The sequence below is a fragment of the Crotalus tigris genome, unplaced genomic scaffold (genome assembly GCF_016545835.1).
Source record: "Crotalus tigris isolate CLP2741 ecotype Arizona unplaced genomic scaffold, ASM1654583v1 scf7180000019068.10715455, whole genome shotgun sequence".
NCBI classification, from domain to species: Eukaryota; Metazoa; Chordata; class Lepidosauria; order Squamata; family Viperidae; genus Crotalus; species Crotalus tigris.
The window spans coordinates 7,220,523-7,235,036 of record NW_024097358.1 but is presented as its reverse complement, the minus strand read 5'-3'; the positions used below and the strand labels follow the sequence as shown (position 1 = coordinate 7,235,036).

Genomic DNA, 14,514 nt, shown 5'->3' with positions numbered 1-14,514 from the left:
TCAGCAGGAAAAATCCATGTTGGGTGCAGGAATGGTGGGAATTGGGAGCAAGCCAGGCAGTTGCATGTTAAGAGGGTTATTTAAATGACTGGAAAAGGAACTAGTTTATCTCCTGCAGAGAGTTTTTTTTTTTTCCCTTTGGGGCCTTAATTTGAATTTGGATTCTCACCAAGACTAAGCTGTTGAACCTATTTCAGCCTGGAATGTGCAGACAAGTGATAGGGATGTAGTTTTGGTTTTCTCTAAAGAAGACAGGCTCTGAACATGCACAGAGCACTTTTCCTTCAAAAAAACGAACAAGCAGAACAAACAGCACACAGCTGGATGAACATATGCATCCTTGACACAACATAAAAGGTTATTTAGGCAAATTGAAGATTGGAAACATTTTTGCAGCCACAAGTTGCACTTAGCTTACACCAAGTGTAAGGAGGAGATGAGGTCATGATGCCACTAAGTGTATCCCTTTTAGTTGAAGGCCATATGGTATTTATTTTACCTTTAACACCCTCCCCCCACACATACAAAAGCACAGCTCTCATAAAAATGGAATTAAAAATGGAGAATGCATCACTGCTGGGAGCACTTTGGGTGATGATCAGGATGTTTGGCAGGATTACACGCTGCCATCAGCCAGGAGTTGATAATCCTGACACGAATCATACATTGCACCAAACCACAAAGTTGTTTGCTTGACTTTGTTTAGCATCCTTGGTGAAGTCATTGTGATTTCAAACCCTGATTAATGGCTTGGTATGTTTTATAAATCAACCTATTCAATTATGATTAAAGAAACCATTATGAAATAATGCTTAATTTAGCACAATGTGTGAACCATATCAGAATCTAGTGTTTAAGATATTAAATCACAGATAATTGATTGTAAGCTGAATCAACTGCACTTATTTTCACACCATTGTCTTGCCTATGCTACAGGGACAGAGGACCATTCCTATAGTCATTCTCAGTTCCTTTTGAAAACTTGAGGAAAAGACTGGCTTGAGGATCTTTTAGCAAGACCCAGTTACAATCAAATACAAGCTGTGTTGTGCAGATAGTGGAAAAGTAAACTTATTTCTTGGAGACTATTCTGTATGTTGAATTGGTTTTGGATAACTTTCAATGGCTGGTTCGCAAAACACTTCCAACTAACATAAATGGGTGTTGACTAGTTTCCAGTTCAGAGTATTGTATGAAGTCAGCCATTGTCTTAGCAAGTTGGGTAAATAAGACCATCATATTAAGCCATAATTTATTTTTATGTGTGTATAACATGTTAAGTACATTACTTTCTTTCTTGAATTTATGTAGCCATTCATCTCAACCTTGTGACCTCTAAAAAACTAGCTCTCAGTCAAAATCTCATACATGTCTTCATTCCATTAACATTCTAGCCCTGATGTCTAAGTTTAAAAGAGATCTTTACAGAAAGTTAATAGGATAAGAGCCATCCAGATTTCAGGATAGATGCTGTTCTAGGGGCAAACACCACAATAGAGACATCTCATTTCCTGAATCCTTCTAGTTCAGAGGTCCCCAACTTTTTGGGGACCTCTGAACTAGACCGGTTCCGTGGAGAAAAGTTTTTCCGCGGACCAGAGAATGTCTGGGTTTGTGTGCTGCCTGCATTCCACTGATGGGGCTTTGCTTGTTTGTGTAGACCGGTTGCTGGCATGCCACAGCCCAGTACCAGTCCACAGACCGGGGGTTGGGGACCCCTAGCTGGCATTGTTTCACAGAAGGGATATGGAGCATGCCAACTCAGTGAGATCTGGTAGAATGGACAAATCCCCATCCTGTGCCCATTATAATGAACAATTTTATCCTGCTACTGTAAGCTAGCTTGAAACCTGATAATTTCTTTAGGGACCTTTGCAACTGCAAGTTATTGTTTCCTCAGATCCTTCTTCCAAAAGGAGAAACTGGAGACTGATTGATATCAATAAAATCAGGTAAAATGAGACTGATTGATACCTTTGTAATAATCAGATGGTGATATTTTATTTTTCAGAAATCTTGGATGAAATAAGATAATTTGGAAATGTTTTAGTTTGACATCCAGGCAAACTTAAGGATTGCAGGTGAGTAAGCTCAGATATTAACGTAACTCATTCTGTGGCTTGTTCATCTTTGATTTAGCATGTTTTGTACCTTATAAACCAAGTTTTTGTGCTTTGTAAACCAAGAATTTGTTACTGTAAGTGTTCCATGTTCTAAATGAAGTTTTATGTCTGCGTGGTGTCTGTTTCTTATGTCTGGTTTGCCTTATTGGGTTGACATCTGTCTTGCAAGTCTTACTCTGCTCCCCTTCCTCTGTCTTTTATTTCCATGAGAATTAAGGGTTGAGGCTGTCCAAAGCATTTTTATAAACTTCCTTGGCTTATATCTTGTTTATCTCATCATTGCCTTGCTAATGGATTTTCCCTCTGCCCTTCAAGACCACCCTCATCACATTAGGCTAGTACAACCTTATACCACCAGTTTACCATCTAACTGGATCTACTTCCATAATTATCAACAAGCATGAAAATTTTCTGAAAATTTTGAAGTTAAGTGTCATATTGGATGCATCCCAACCATCTCAACTCTGCCACAAAATCACTGACAAAATCCTGTACTAAACCCTGGCCTGAAACCAAACTCAAATGACTCTATATAATCTATTTCCTCCAGAGTTCTTGTCAACTGCAGAACAATACTTCCTTTCTCAGTAACCTTCTCTGAAAAGGGAAGATTGGAGAGTGGTTAGTATCTGTCAAAAACTGTTTGGTCCATGAATGGACTCTTCCAACCTTACTATTAGTTTATTTCCAGAAGCTATTGCTAAGGAACTATTGTTTAATCCCTAGGTCACTGAATTTTAGTATAGTTACTTATTCTGATAACATTGATATGAAACCTTTGGGAGAACCTATTTGAAGCAGGATGCTATTAAATGCAGAAAAAGTGTCCCAAAGGTGCTTTTTCACGAGGCAACTGGACTTTTTTGTTTTTCTTTGAAGACATTTTGCTTCTCATCCAAGAAGCTTCTTCAGCTCTGACTGGATTATGAGAAATGGAATTCAGAGCTGAAGAATCTTCTTGGATAAGAAGCGAAACATCTTCAAAGAAAAACAAGAAAGACCAGTTGCCTCGTGAAAAAGCACCTTTGGGACAACCATGACCTGGATGACTGAGAATCTCCATAGACATACAGAAAGACTGGTTCACAATTTGGAAATTCTGCTTGAATCCCAGTTATAATTTAATTTGTAGATAATTGTGCCACTAGATCAGATTCAGCAACCCTAATTCAAGGTGCAAATAGCATTTTTAAGCCCTACATACAGAGGGGTTGACTATCTCTTCAACCACCTTGGTAATGGCTCTCTTTCCTTGGAATACTGTATCTCACCTCCAGATATATTACATTTTCTAAGAGCTGTGAAAAAATATGGTTCTTTAGAAAGGTTTTGGGGACAAGCAAGATAATGTCATCTCTGAATTGCAGTATCTTGAATTAATTGATGATAATTGTAGTAATTAATTTTTATTTTTACTCCTAGTAATATTATAAGCTGTTCAGAGTTTACAGAACTGAAGCAGCATGTAAGTTCAAACAAACCTGTTTAGGAGGTCAACTATTGGATATGCAAGAAAGGACCTTCAGTTGTCTTAATTTTGTTATGTTATTATACGTAATTGCTACAGGCCATCTTGAATGTTGGGCTAAAGGCAGAATATAAATTCTAAAATAAATAAATAAATAAACTGCCGTAGCCTCCAGTTTTGCAGGTAGGAGGATCTGCAAATTAGTATGAAAATCATCAACATGGTACATGGATAAAATTTAGAATTCTGAGGAGCATGATATGGAGTTATGTATTTTGACCATATAGAATTTTAGTAACTTTGATACTGATGATAGTGATTTTTTTAAATGTGGAATATCAAATCTCAGAAGCATCTTCAACCATCATATTTGCAAAGTATGGGCCATTATGTTTGTAAACAGAGTCATATATCAGATATTTGAAGCATTTGTGAATTGCATTATATATTTGTTTTTGAATCCAATTTAAGTGGTAACTTGACGTAGGTAGAAGTTGTTCTATAGGAAATTCATTACCAAACTACATAGGTCTTATGTTTGTTAGTCCTTATGAGGTTTTTGGAATATATTCCAGATTACTATGTTTTTTAAAAGGGTTACTAATTCTATAAAGAAATTTAATTACATTTGTATCTCCTGCATTGCAGTCTGAGCTGTTACAAAACAATTCTGATGATTTCTTCTTCCATATTCTCCAACAGCTATGCAACTGGGGTGTGACAGGAAATTAACTTTATTTTTCTTTTCTTTAGGACTTTTTTCTTAGTATGGTAAAGTAGAAATGAAATGCTCTGATACTCCAGTTCCATTGCTTATTTGCATATTTTGAAAGTGAAGGAAGAGGGATTTCAGCAATTTGGGAAGAAAAGGCATGTTGGGAATTCTGCGGTTGAAGTTCCGTTACATTGGGGAGATAGAATATTGGGGTGGCAGTTCTGTTGTATGTCCATCTGGTGTGCAGCACATAAACCTAAATTCTCTTGTAAAACATTTCCATGCCTTTTTTGTAAAGGCTTTTAAACCTCATCGGAACTACTACAGGTAGTCTTCAGCTTACAACCACAATTGAGACTAGAATTTCTGTTGTTAAGCAAGACAGTTGTTAACTGAATTGCTCCCAATTTTATAACCTTTCTTGACATGATTGATAAGCAAATCACAGTAGTTGTTAAATGATTCAAGCAGTTAGGCAAATCCTGCTTCTCCCATTGTCTTTCTTGATGGAAGACACCTGAGGAGTCACAAAGAATGAACATGGAACCCCAGAAATCTGCCACGATCATAAATACATATCAGTTGCCGAATGCCCAAATATTGTTCATGTAATCGTGAAGAAACTGACAGTTGCTAAGTGCAAGGACTATTTGTAAGTCATATTTTTCAGTGCCGTCGTAACTTTGAACAGTCACTAAATGAATGGTTGTAAGTTGTGGACTACCTGTATACAGTCTGAAAAATATGTTGATGCAAGGAGACCATTTGACTTGTTTTCGTATTTCTTCTAGGTCTGGTTCGCAACTTGAATCTGCTGCATTTGAAATAATTAGTTCAAAACCCAGTATAGGTTGAAATTTTGACCTCAATATGCTCTTTTTAAGCGTAACTCATATCTTCCCAAAATAGCAATTTAGCGCATGGAACAATTTGCATATCCCTAATCAACTGGTAATGGATGCATTCTGCTGTGCCACAATGGGAATAAATTAGGGAATTATTTACAATAATTCTAGCGTGAAAGCTTCTTTATTGCAGTAAAAACAATAGTCTTTTTGCACCTGACAGGAATGAATGTATTATGGTATAAAGCTTCCATGGATTGACAAATAATAAATTTATTAGCTTTTACAGTGTGTGGAACTTTAAAATCCCCCATGGCATGGGTCCGGGTTATTTGATGAAGTGTTTCATCCCTCTAAGAGAGGCCCGCCCTATTCATGCCAGCAGAGGAGGCCTGCTGTGGATTCTGTCAGTCAAGGAATTCTGACTGGTGGGATTCAGGAGAAGAGTCTTCTAACTCTCTGGAACATCTTGTCCCCCAGGGTGAGGTCTGTCCCCACCCCTGTATCCTTCCCAAAGGCCTGAAGACCTGGCTCTGCCGGTTGGCCTGAGGTCTCAACAGTGGAATATCGGACTGGAGGTGGCAACTGCTGCCTCCACCTCCCCTCTGTACTTCCTCTTCCTCCTCCTCCCATCTTCTAATTCATACTATTTTACTATCATTGTTTATTGTTTCATTGTTATGTTTACATTTTTTTATCATTTTTCTGTTCTACTATTGTAAGCTGCCCAGAGTAGCCCCACGGTGAGATAGGCAGCAAATATATTTAACAAATAAAATAAACTCCACCAATTTCTAAGATAGAAATGTAAACAAACAGAAACCCTGGCATTGTTATTCTGCCAAATGTTCACTTTGAGACCTGTGATATGGGGAAAGGTGGCAGTAGAAACTTGTGACTGAAGAGAAGGGGAGGACCCTCAGGGGGGCTCCCTCTCAAATCTTGATGTTCTAGTGTAATGGAGAGATGACATTTAGACAAGTTTACCCAAATTTTTGACTGTCCTTTGATTCTTAACTCTAAAATCCTTACCTTTCTCCTGCCCTTTTGAGCAATGTTAGGCATAAACTTGGAAACAGAGAAAGAATAAAATGGATGGGATCATCCTCCATGATGAGAAAATGAAGTGCTGCTATTGGAGAGAATTCCCTTCCCTTTTCCAGTTCCAACTTGGAGGAAGAAAAAAAAAATGGCTGATTTTTGGCACTTGGCTGCTGAGAAGCACTTTGGCATCTTAACACACATATGGCCAACTTCGGTGTCTCTCCCGTAAGTTGAAGGGAGATTGCTTAAAATTTGTTTTGGCTCTCCCTTTCGAAGGCCTCTATGATTGAAATTGCTCAACCATCACAATCATTGTAAAATAAGGGAAGAAAATTGTGACAAACATGGGCCAAGGTAAAGCAAAGATGAACAGAAGGTGATTCTGTGTAATCCCTATCAAAATCTGATTTTGCCAGCATCTAGCTTGCTCAGAGGAATATTTTGGGCTGTGAATTGAGCCCCAATGTGAATGCCGTGCAAATTTGGTGTGCAGCTTGCCTCAAATCAAATTAATCTACTTGTGCATATCTTTTTTTCCTAATTAAGATTTTTTTTAAAAAAATTACCTTTTAGTTTGCAAATCTAAATTAACAGAAGCTTTTTATCCAGAAAAATTGACAGATTTAACAATATTTCTGGAAAATAAAATATGTTCATGTGTGTGTGTCTGTGAAACTCTATTGTATAAAGGAACATAGATACAGTACAAATAATTCTTTCCTGGTGCAGTTTTGCTTTCCAGCTCCTTTGCAAGACATAGTTAGTACGCTGACTATGGCCAAGTTTATGTGGAAACTGTGGTGGCCTTCTATAACAGATGTGTTGTGACAGATTGTGCTGCATTGATTGACATTATCCTCTGCCTACATCCCAAAATTTAAATTTAATTGGATCCTTCAGTCCAAAACAACGAGTTCCTCGTGCGTGGTTTTATGCCCATGCTTGTTGGTTTGAGGAAGGAAGGATGTGCACAGTGGGAAAGGAGTTAATTATGTCCCTATCTTGCCAGGGTACCCACTATAGTGTTCCCCCCTTTCCTCACAGTTTTTTTTTTAATATAATACAGTACAATTCCCTATTATGTCCTATTCCATTTGTTGTTTCTGCCAATATAATTAATACTTAATCAAGAAAACAGGGATGGAAGTTACTTTGAAAAGTTGACATATCCCATATATGTCTCTCAACTTGGATTTGGTGCTAGAAATGAACTCATTGTCTTTTAAAAATCTGACATATTTTTATAGCATTGCCTGAAGCATTTATCCTTTAAGCCCTAGTTCTGATGCCAACTAGATATTAAAAACATCCTGTCTTCTGCAGTTCTTCTAAAAGACAAAGGATCCTATAGTGTCTCTTCAGTCAAGAAAACAATTAGGAATCTACTTGGCACCTTTGAGATATGCTGAGAATGCAGTTGTCAGAATTCCTAATAGACATGACCAGGGGGAATTCTAAGGGCTAGGTACTCCTGCATATCTGGAAAGAGCCACTTTGGAGAAAGCTAGTCTGGCCTGTGAGAACTGGTAATTGAACTTAGAGCAAGCATAGATTAAAAAGCTAAAGATGCATATGCAGTGTAATTTGGTGATGCAGCAGATTCAATGCGATATTGCATAAGAGATGCCAGGTCTGATTGTTCTTCCATTTGTAGAAAAAACAAATGAAGAGCAATGGAAGATTGCTCTTCCACTTTTCATAAAACAGACTTATCATTTTTTTATTTGATAAAAAATAACATATTTTTATTTTTATTTAATAGTTTCTGAAATCTTAATTTTGTATATGCATGAGAAAGATTTTGTTTAATCTTTATATAGAATAGAATAACAGAGTTGGAAGGGATCTTGTGGGTCATCTAGTCCAACCCCCCGCCAATAAGCAATATGTGTGTTTGCAGTTCAGAAATAATATGTGGGATAGTGTTGTGCGCCTGGAAGAGTATGCCTGAGAGTCTGTGGAATGCACTGGGATAGAAATATGGTTAAATAAGTACATAAATAAATAAGCCTGAAAAAATTCCCATGCTGATATGGCATACTCTCTTTCCCCAAATACTGTTAGTATACCTGAATGTTCTGAAATGTTCTTGAACTTGTCCCGTTTCCAATTCTGAATAGATTAAATATGATGTATAATTTGTATAATTTGAGAATCTTGTCATCTGTGTTTTTCAGTCAATTCTTTTTGCTGAACTTATTTAGGAATGTTGCTAGGAATTAATTTCATCTCCTAGCCATTTAAATATGTGATATGTTTGCAATATACATAAGGGATGAAGTCTCGTATCTTTCAGTCACCTTTTCTTCATGAATTATCTGTAGCTGAATAGTCTGGTGAGATCTGCTGGCCATGCTGGCTGGGAATGTGTCAGCTGTTCCAGTGTGATTGTAAAGCATTGGGTGGAACCTCATAGATGCGATTTTATTTTGCAGGGCGATTTGGAAGTATTTTTCTTATGAATGCTGTCTAATGTTGTTATCATTACTATTCGTTTTCTGTTCTTTTTAAAACGTGTTTATGAATATGTTGTACATCACCTTGAGTAGCTTCAGCAACTGAAGTGGCTTAAACAATGCTTAAATAAACACTATCATGCAGCATGCATACATCCAGGACATCAGACGTGACAGATTAAATGTAATATGTGTTCCATGCTTATCTGTTTTGAGAGATGTCCACACGCACACCTTACCCCATCAGTTGTTCTAGCTACTCCAATCAAATTGGCCCATTGATGGTTAATTACCTTTTATTGTTCACACAAGCTTAGCTAAACCTTGCTAATTCCTTCTGATTTATCCTTGTTGATCAGCTGATGTCTGTGGTGATGTGATTGGGTGAAGACCTCCATCTGTTTAAATTTTGGTGTGATAGGGGTTCAGTTGCTGCCTATATGAATAGAACTTTCCTCCCTTTCCCACCATCCCTTATTAAAAATGATCTCAGTCATTCTACTTATTTGCTGGGAAAACATCAATAAAAAATATACTCAGAAAATTCTAGTAAAAGAGGAGCATAGAGTAGAATAATAAAATCCCATTCTGGGTGCTTTTAAGGTAATAAAAAAAATTAAAAAAAGAAGATAAATAATAATAGTTCCCATCCTCTCATAAAATAAATATATTTCACCCTTTTGCTGAAACTTTTCCATCTTCAAAAAACATCAGATGCAATCCAGGTTCCTAGCATACCTTTTCTAACCCCTTGATTTCTCTATAGTCTCATCGTTGCCTAGATTCTGATTGTATTATTTTCTCCTAATGACTAATATAAAATAAACCTTAATTCCAATCTATCTAGAAGATGTCTGGCAAATCATTTGTCTGTAAAATGGGAATAAAAATTATATACAGGTAATCCCCAAGTTACGAGCATTCACTTAGCGCCCATTGGAAATTATGTGATTAGCGCCCTCTAGAGTTTATGAGTAAGTCCAGAAATTATGAATGTTGCAGCACCACCGCAATTTTTCGCCCTTATGAATGACTACAGAAGCTCTGTAACATTCACCCTATTCCATCCCCCACTCTCCACAATTGCTTCCCCTTCCCATCCTGCCGAGCCGGACTCACTTTCCTAGCAAAGAACTGTCTCCTTTCTTCCGTGGTTTCTTTGCCTTTGAGGGAGAGGAGAGTCAATGGAAGCTTCTGGGTGCCATAATATCGCGCAATTCAGTCAACCATCCTCTTTTGCAGAGATTGGGTGCTTGAACTTTCGTGAGATCATGGCCCCCAGAAACTTACATTCTCAGCACAAAAAGCTGTGCTTGTCTCCTGCTCCTTCCCCCCAACTCCTTTCCGCTATTGCTGGAACACTTTTCACATGGACGAAGACCTGATAGAGACTGGAAGCTTCATCTGCGTGCTCAGTTTCCAAGCACCCCATCTGCATGCAGACGAAACTTCCAGTCACTGTCAGGTCTCCGTCCAGGTGAAAGGTTTTTGAGCGCCTATGGCAGGGGTAGGCAACCCAAAACACTCAAAGAGCCACTTGGACCAGTTTCCCACCAAAAACAAAACACCGGGAGCCCCAAAACCCTTTTGATATCTAAAATGAAGATAACACTGCATATATCTTTTTATCTTTATTATAGGTGTGTGTGTGTGTATGGTGTGTATGTGTGTGTGTGTATATATATATATATATATATAACACACACACACACACACACACACACACACACACACACACACACACATTAAAAATAAAAATAAAAATATGACTTGGGAATATCCATACTATTAAAACAATGATCACCGAGAGAATGCTTTAAGAGAATAAAATTACATACACACACAGGTAAAAAAAGGATATATGCAGTGTTATCTTCATTTTAGATGTCAAAAGGGTCTCTCTCTCTCTCCCTCCCTCTCTGTCTGCCCTTGGTCTGCCACTCCTCTTCCCCCACTCTTTTTCTTTCTCTCTCTCTTTCCTCTCTCTCTCTTCCCCCCCTCCCCCCCCTCTCTCTTTCTCCCCCCCCTTCTATCTGCTGCTCACCTGGCAAGCTTCAAGCTGTTGTCCAACAAACTCAGGGGTAACCAACCTCGTCTCTTTTATGACTCATGGACTTCAACTCCCAGAATTCCTGAGTCAGCCTAGCTGGGCTAGCTAGCTCTCTCCTGCCCTTCCTGCTTCCTGCAGAGACGCAGCAAAGGGAGGAGCTCCGCCCAGTAAGCTTTTCAGCTCCTCGAGAACACTGTGAGTGCACTCTTTTACACATACACACACACACAAAAACACAAACACACACACATACAGAGAGAGAGAGAGAGGAGAGAGAGAGAAGCAGGGAAGCGCAATTGCCTCTCTCTGTCTCTGTCTCTGTCTGCAAAGGCAGAGGAGGCTGGGAGCCACAGAGGAAGGCTCAAAGAGCCGCATGCAGCTCCGGAGCCGCAGGTTGCCGATCTGTGGCCTATGGGATGCTTGGAAGGGAGCGATTCCAGACAGAGACTAGAAGCTTTGTCTGCGTGCAAATGGGGTACTTGGAAACAGAGTGAATCACTCTGTTTCAAGCATCCCATAGGCACTCAAACATTTTTTGCCCGGATGGAGACCTGACAGATCTGATGGAAACTGGAAGCTTTTTCTGCAAAAGAGGATGGGTGCCTGAACTCATGCGATATTACAGCCCCCAGGAGCTTTCATCGACTCTCCTCTCCCTCAAAGTCAAATAAATAGTGGCAGAGGGGCAACAGATCTCTGCAAGGTGAATCTGGTGCCGCAAGAAGGAAGGGGGAAGCATAAGGTATCTTAGTGGTTCGGAGCGGCTTTGTGGACCTGTTCCATCACTAGTCCCCCCCATGGCCTTCCCCACCCTTTGATACCTCGTGCACTTAACGAACTGTGAATTCGGTTAGTGAATGTGTGGGTGAAAGCAGGGAATGATCTTGTTCAAGGTACGAGATTAACTCCTACTAATCTTCGAGTTTCGAATGGAATAGGCAGGTTCCATTACATTCATAACTCGAGGACTACCTTTACTAGTAGCCCTCTTTGGGTAAGGCAGTCAAAGAGAATCAGGACATTGGTCCTCTATTCTAGATGGTACAAACTCTAAAGCCATAAAAGTCTGTAATTTGTCATGAGCAGAAGTTCCCAGTAGGCAAAAGACAAAGATTCTGTGCTCTGTTTCTTGTATCTCTTTTATGATTATTTAAAGCAGATTTAACTATTCAAAATAAATAGATACTGGCAAATTGCTTGACTACAGAAATTAATGAAATTTGGCTAATTAGTATAAATGCTGAAGCTACTTCTTCAAAATACTTTTCAGTGGAACTTTCAAAGAAGTTTACTACAGACTGTTAAACAATTAAAAACAACTATTGATGAAGAACTCAGTGCCTCTGAGATGATGTAATTAAGAATACAGTAAAAAGTTGCAAGGCTATGTCATCATAATAGAGAAATGAGGAAGTTGGAAATTTCTGGAAGAAGCATCTTTTATCCTTAATTACCATGTCTTAACTACCAATGTAAAACTATTTGAAATTACTTTTAACAGTCTCAGCCTGCTTTAAAGAACCCTTTGCAATTTGGGGAATAAACAAGAAGACACTGAAAAGTGTTTGGGCAAATGTTTCTAGTTTAACCATGTCTTCAGCATAATAATGTTAGTACTGTTTTTGTTGTTCGTTTATTGTTACATGAAAGAGATTCTAAAACCTGTAGATTAAAATGACATATCTGATAGTTCAACCTTTTTTTTTCAATTTTACAGAGCTGTGTTTTGTATGTGTGGAAATAATCCAATACTGTTTTGAATTATTATTTGAAACAGCCCACCAACAATTGATGATGCCAGTTCAGGCCAGTAGTTAAAGTAGCACCAAAAGTACTGTAACCTGAAAGTACATAATATCTTGATATATTAGCTAATCATTCTTTTAGTGAAATGCCTGAGATTGTTCAAATTATGTTTTATTAATTATTGCAAATGACCTAAAAAATGAAAATAAGTTCCTATAAAATTAAGTCAATTATTCTGGTGACAGGAGACGTATATTATATATCCAGTATAATATAGCCTACAGTATTGAGATGCAGTGGTGGGATTTCATCAGAAGCAGATGGAATCCAAGCAGATGCAAGCCCAGTTATCTGAGGTAATTATAGCAGCTGTGCAAAAAGCCATTTGAGGAGGAAATCTTGCTAATGTTCAACCAGATAACCTCTGTAAAATATAGGGGTTGTTTCATTTTTTTGTCTAGGTATCTTTTATATCATGTTTGGATAAAAGAAGTACAATTTTTGTTAGCTAGTAAAAATGTACCTCAGGCTAGTATTTTTTTTTTAGAATTTTTCTGCTTTATTGAGTTGAAAGATGTGATACAGAGAGCTGTGAATTCAGCTTTGCAGAAGGATGAAATAAGGCCCTCTGAATTAGAGAAAGCTTGGATTCTAACTTGGATCCAAGTTAGAGGATACTTGGATTCCATTCATATTTCTGCTTAGGGAGTGAGGGGAATCTTCTATATGATTTTAGCATTTTTTTCAAACTTGGTAACTTTAAGATGTTGGGCTTCAACTCCCAGTGTTTCCCAGTTAGCATTCCAGAATTTTGGGAGTTGAAGTTCATGCATCGAGGTTGAAAAAGCTGGGAGGCAAGTCTCTGATGTTCTCTTTCCAGCTTCTGATGTTGCCTAGTTCAGGGCTTTTCAACCGGTGGTACGCGTACCACTTGTGGTACGTGACCACCTGGCTGGTGGTATGCGGTGTTGCCTTCCTCCCCCCCCCCAAGGCGTCACCTTTCTCCCCCCCTCCGCTCTTTCCCACCTCACTTGTTTGTGGAAAATACGCTGCTTGGCGGCAGTCTGCACGAACTTTACCGAATGTGCCCTGCAGGAGGCTTGTGAAGAGCGCAGGTGCAGAGCAAGGCCCCGCCCTCCCCAGGGACTCATTGTGCAGCAACTGGTTTGACTACTCATGCACTCAGATCAGCGAAGGGGAGGCAGCCGCAGCGCCGAACTCCTGCGCCTGTCAGCTGGCGACCCCCCAAACTTGCGCTTGTCAGCTGGGAGGTCTGACCCCGGCACCGGGCGCCAGTCTCCTTTGCTACCCTGCACGTTGTCCTCAACCCCTCCCCCCACCCTGTTCATGTCGAGACCGCCGGGGCTTGACAGGGAGAGAGGGAGGGAAGGAGGGACTCCTCCTCCTCTCCTAAGGTTCAAAGCAAGATCAGCTTCCCAAGGGCGCCACAATCCCAATTCATGTGTTTCTGCCGTACCTCCTCGGCACTCCCGGGAATGGGGCGGGTGGAAGAAAGCTTGGCTAGGCTAGGCAAAGAAAAGCCACAGAGCCGCGAGCTCAGATTGCAGGCAGGCCAGGGAAGGGGGTGAAGAAGAGGAAGGGGATTGGGAGAGAGGAAACGCCAAGCTTATCCTCGCCTCTCCCGAGAACCTCCTGCGCACCTCACAGGAACACCTGGTTTCAGATTTACGCTGCAAAAGTTTTTCTCGCGCAGAGGAGAGAGGAAAAACAATTGCGGAACACTCAGGAATCCCTTGCAAGGCACCATGTACCTTGGTGCTTATTTCCTAATGCCTTTCCCCCCCCCATGTTTTCTGCTCCACCCCGAATTCGCCTCCCTTCCTTACGCAGCCATCTCTATGGTCTTAATACAGCCCTCAGTCTGTCTCGCTTTCAACACCCCCTAAAATTCTTCATTCAGGCAAGCTTCCAGAATTCGGCTGGCAGGATGCAGGTAACCCCTCCCCCTTGTCCTGCCACCTCCCATGGCACTGCGCTGCTCCACGTACCGTGCCTCCGTATCTCAAGCCTCTGTGGCACAGAACTGCTGGTGTTATGCTTGGGCAG

The 14,514-nt window shown here is 39.8% G+C and overlaps 1 protein-coding gene across 3 annotated transcripts in view; it reads left to right on the top strand.

Annotated features, from left to right (window-relative positions):
• Nucleotides 1–14,514, top strand: part of THRA (thyroid hormone receptor alpha) — a 163,440-nt gene that overhangs the window by 60,659 nt on the left and 88,267 nt on the right. For 2 of the 3 annotated variants that reach the window (XM_039358801.1, XM_039358800.1), the window contains exon 2: nucleotides 2,012–2,081. The exons of the other annotated variant lie outside the window; for it this stretch is intronic. The gene's annotated coding sequence lies outside the window, so the exon portion shown is untranslated. The remainder of the gene's footprint in view (nucleotides 1–2,011; nucleotides 2,082–14,514) is intronic. 3 annotated transcript variants of the gene reach the window in all.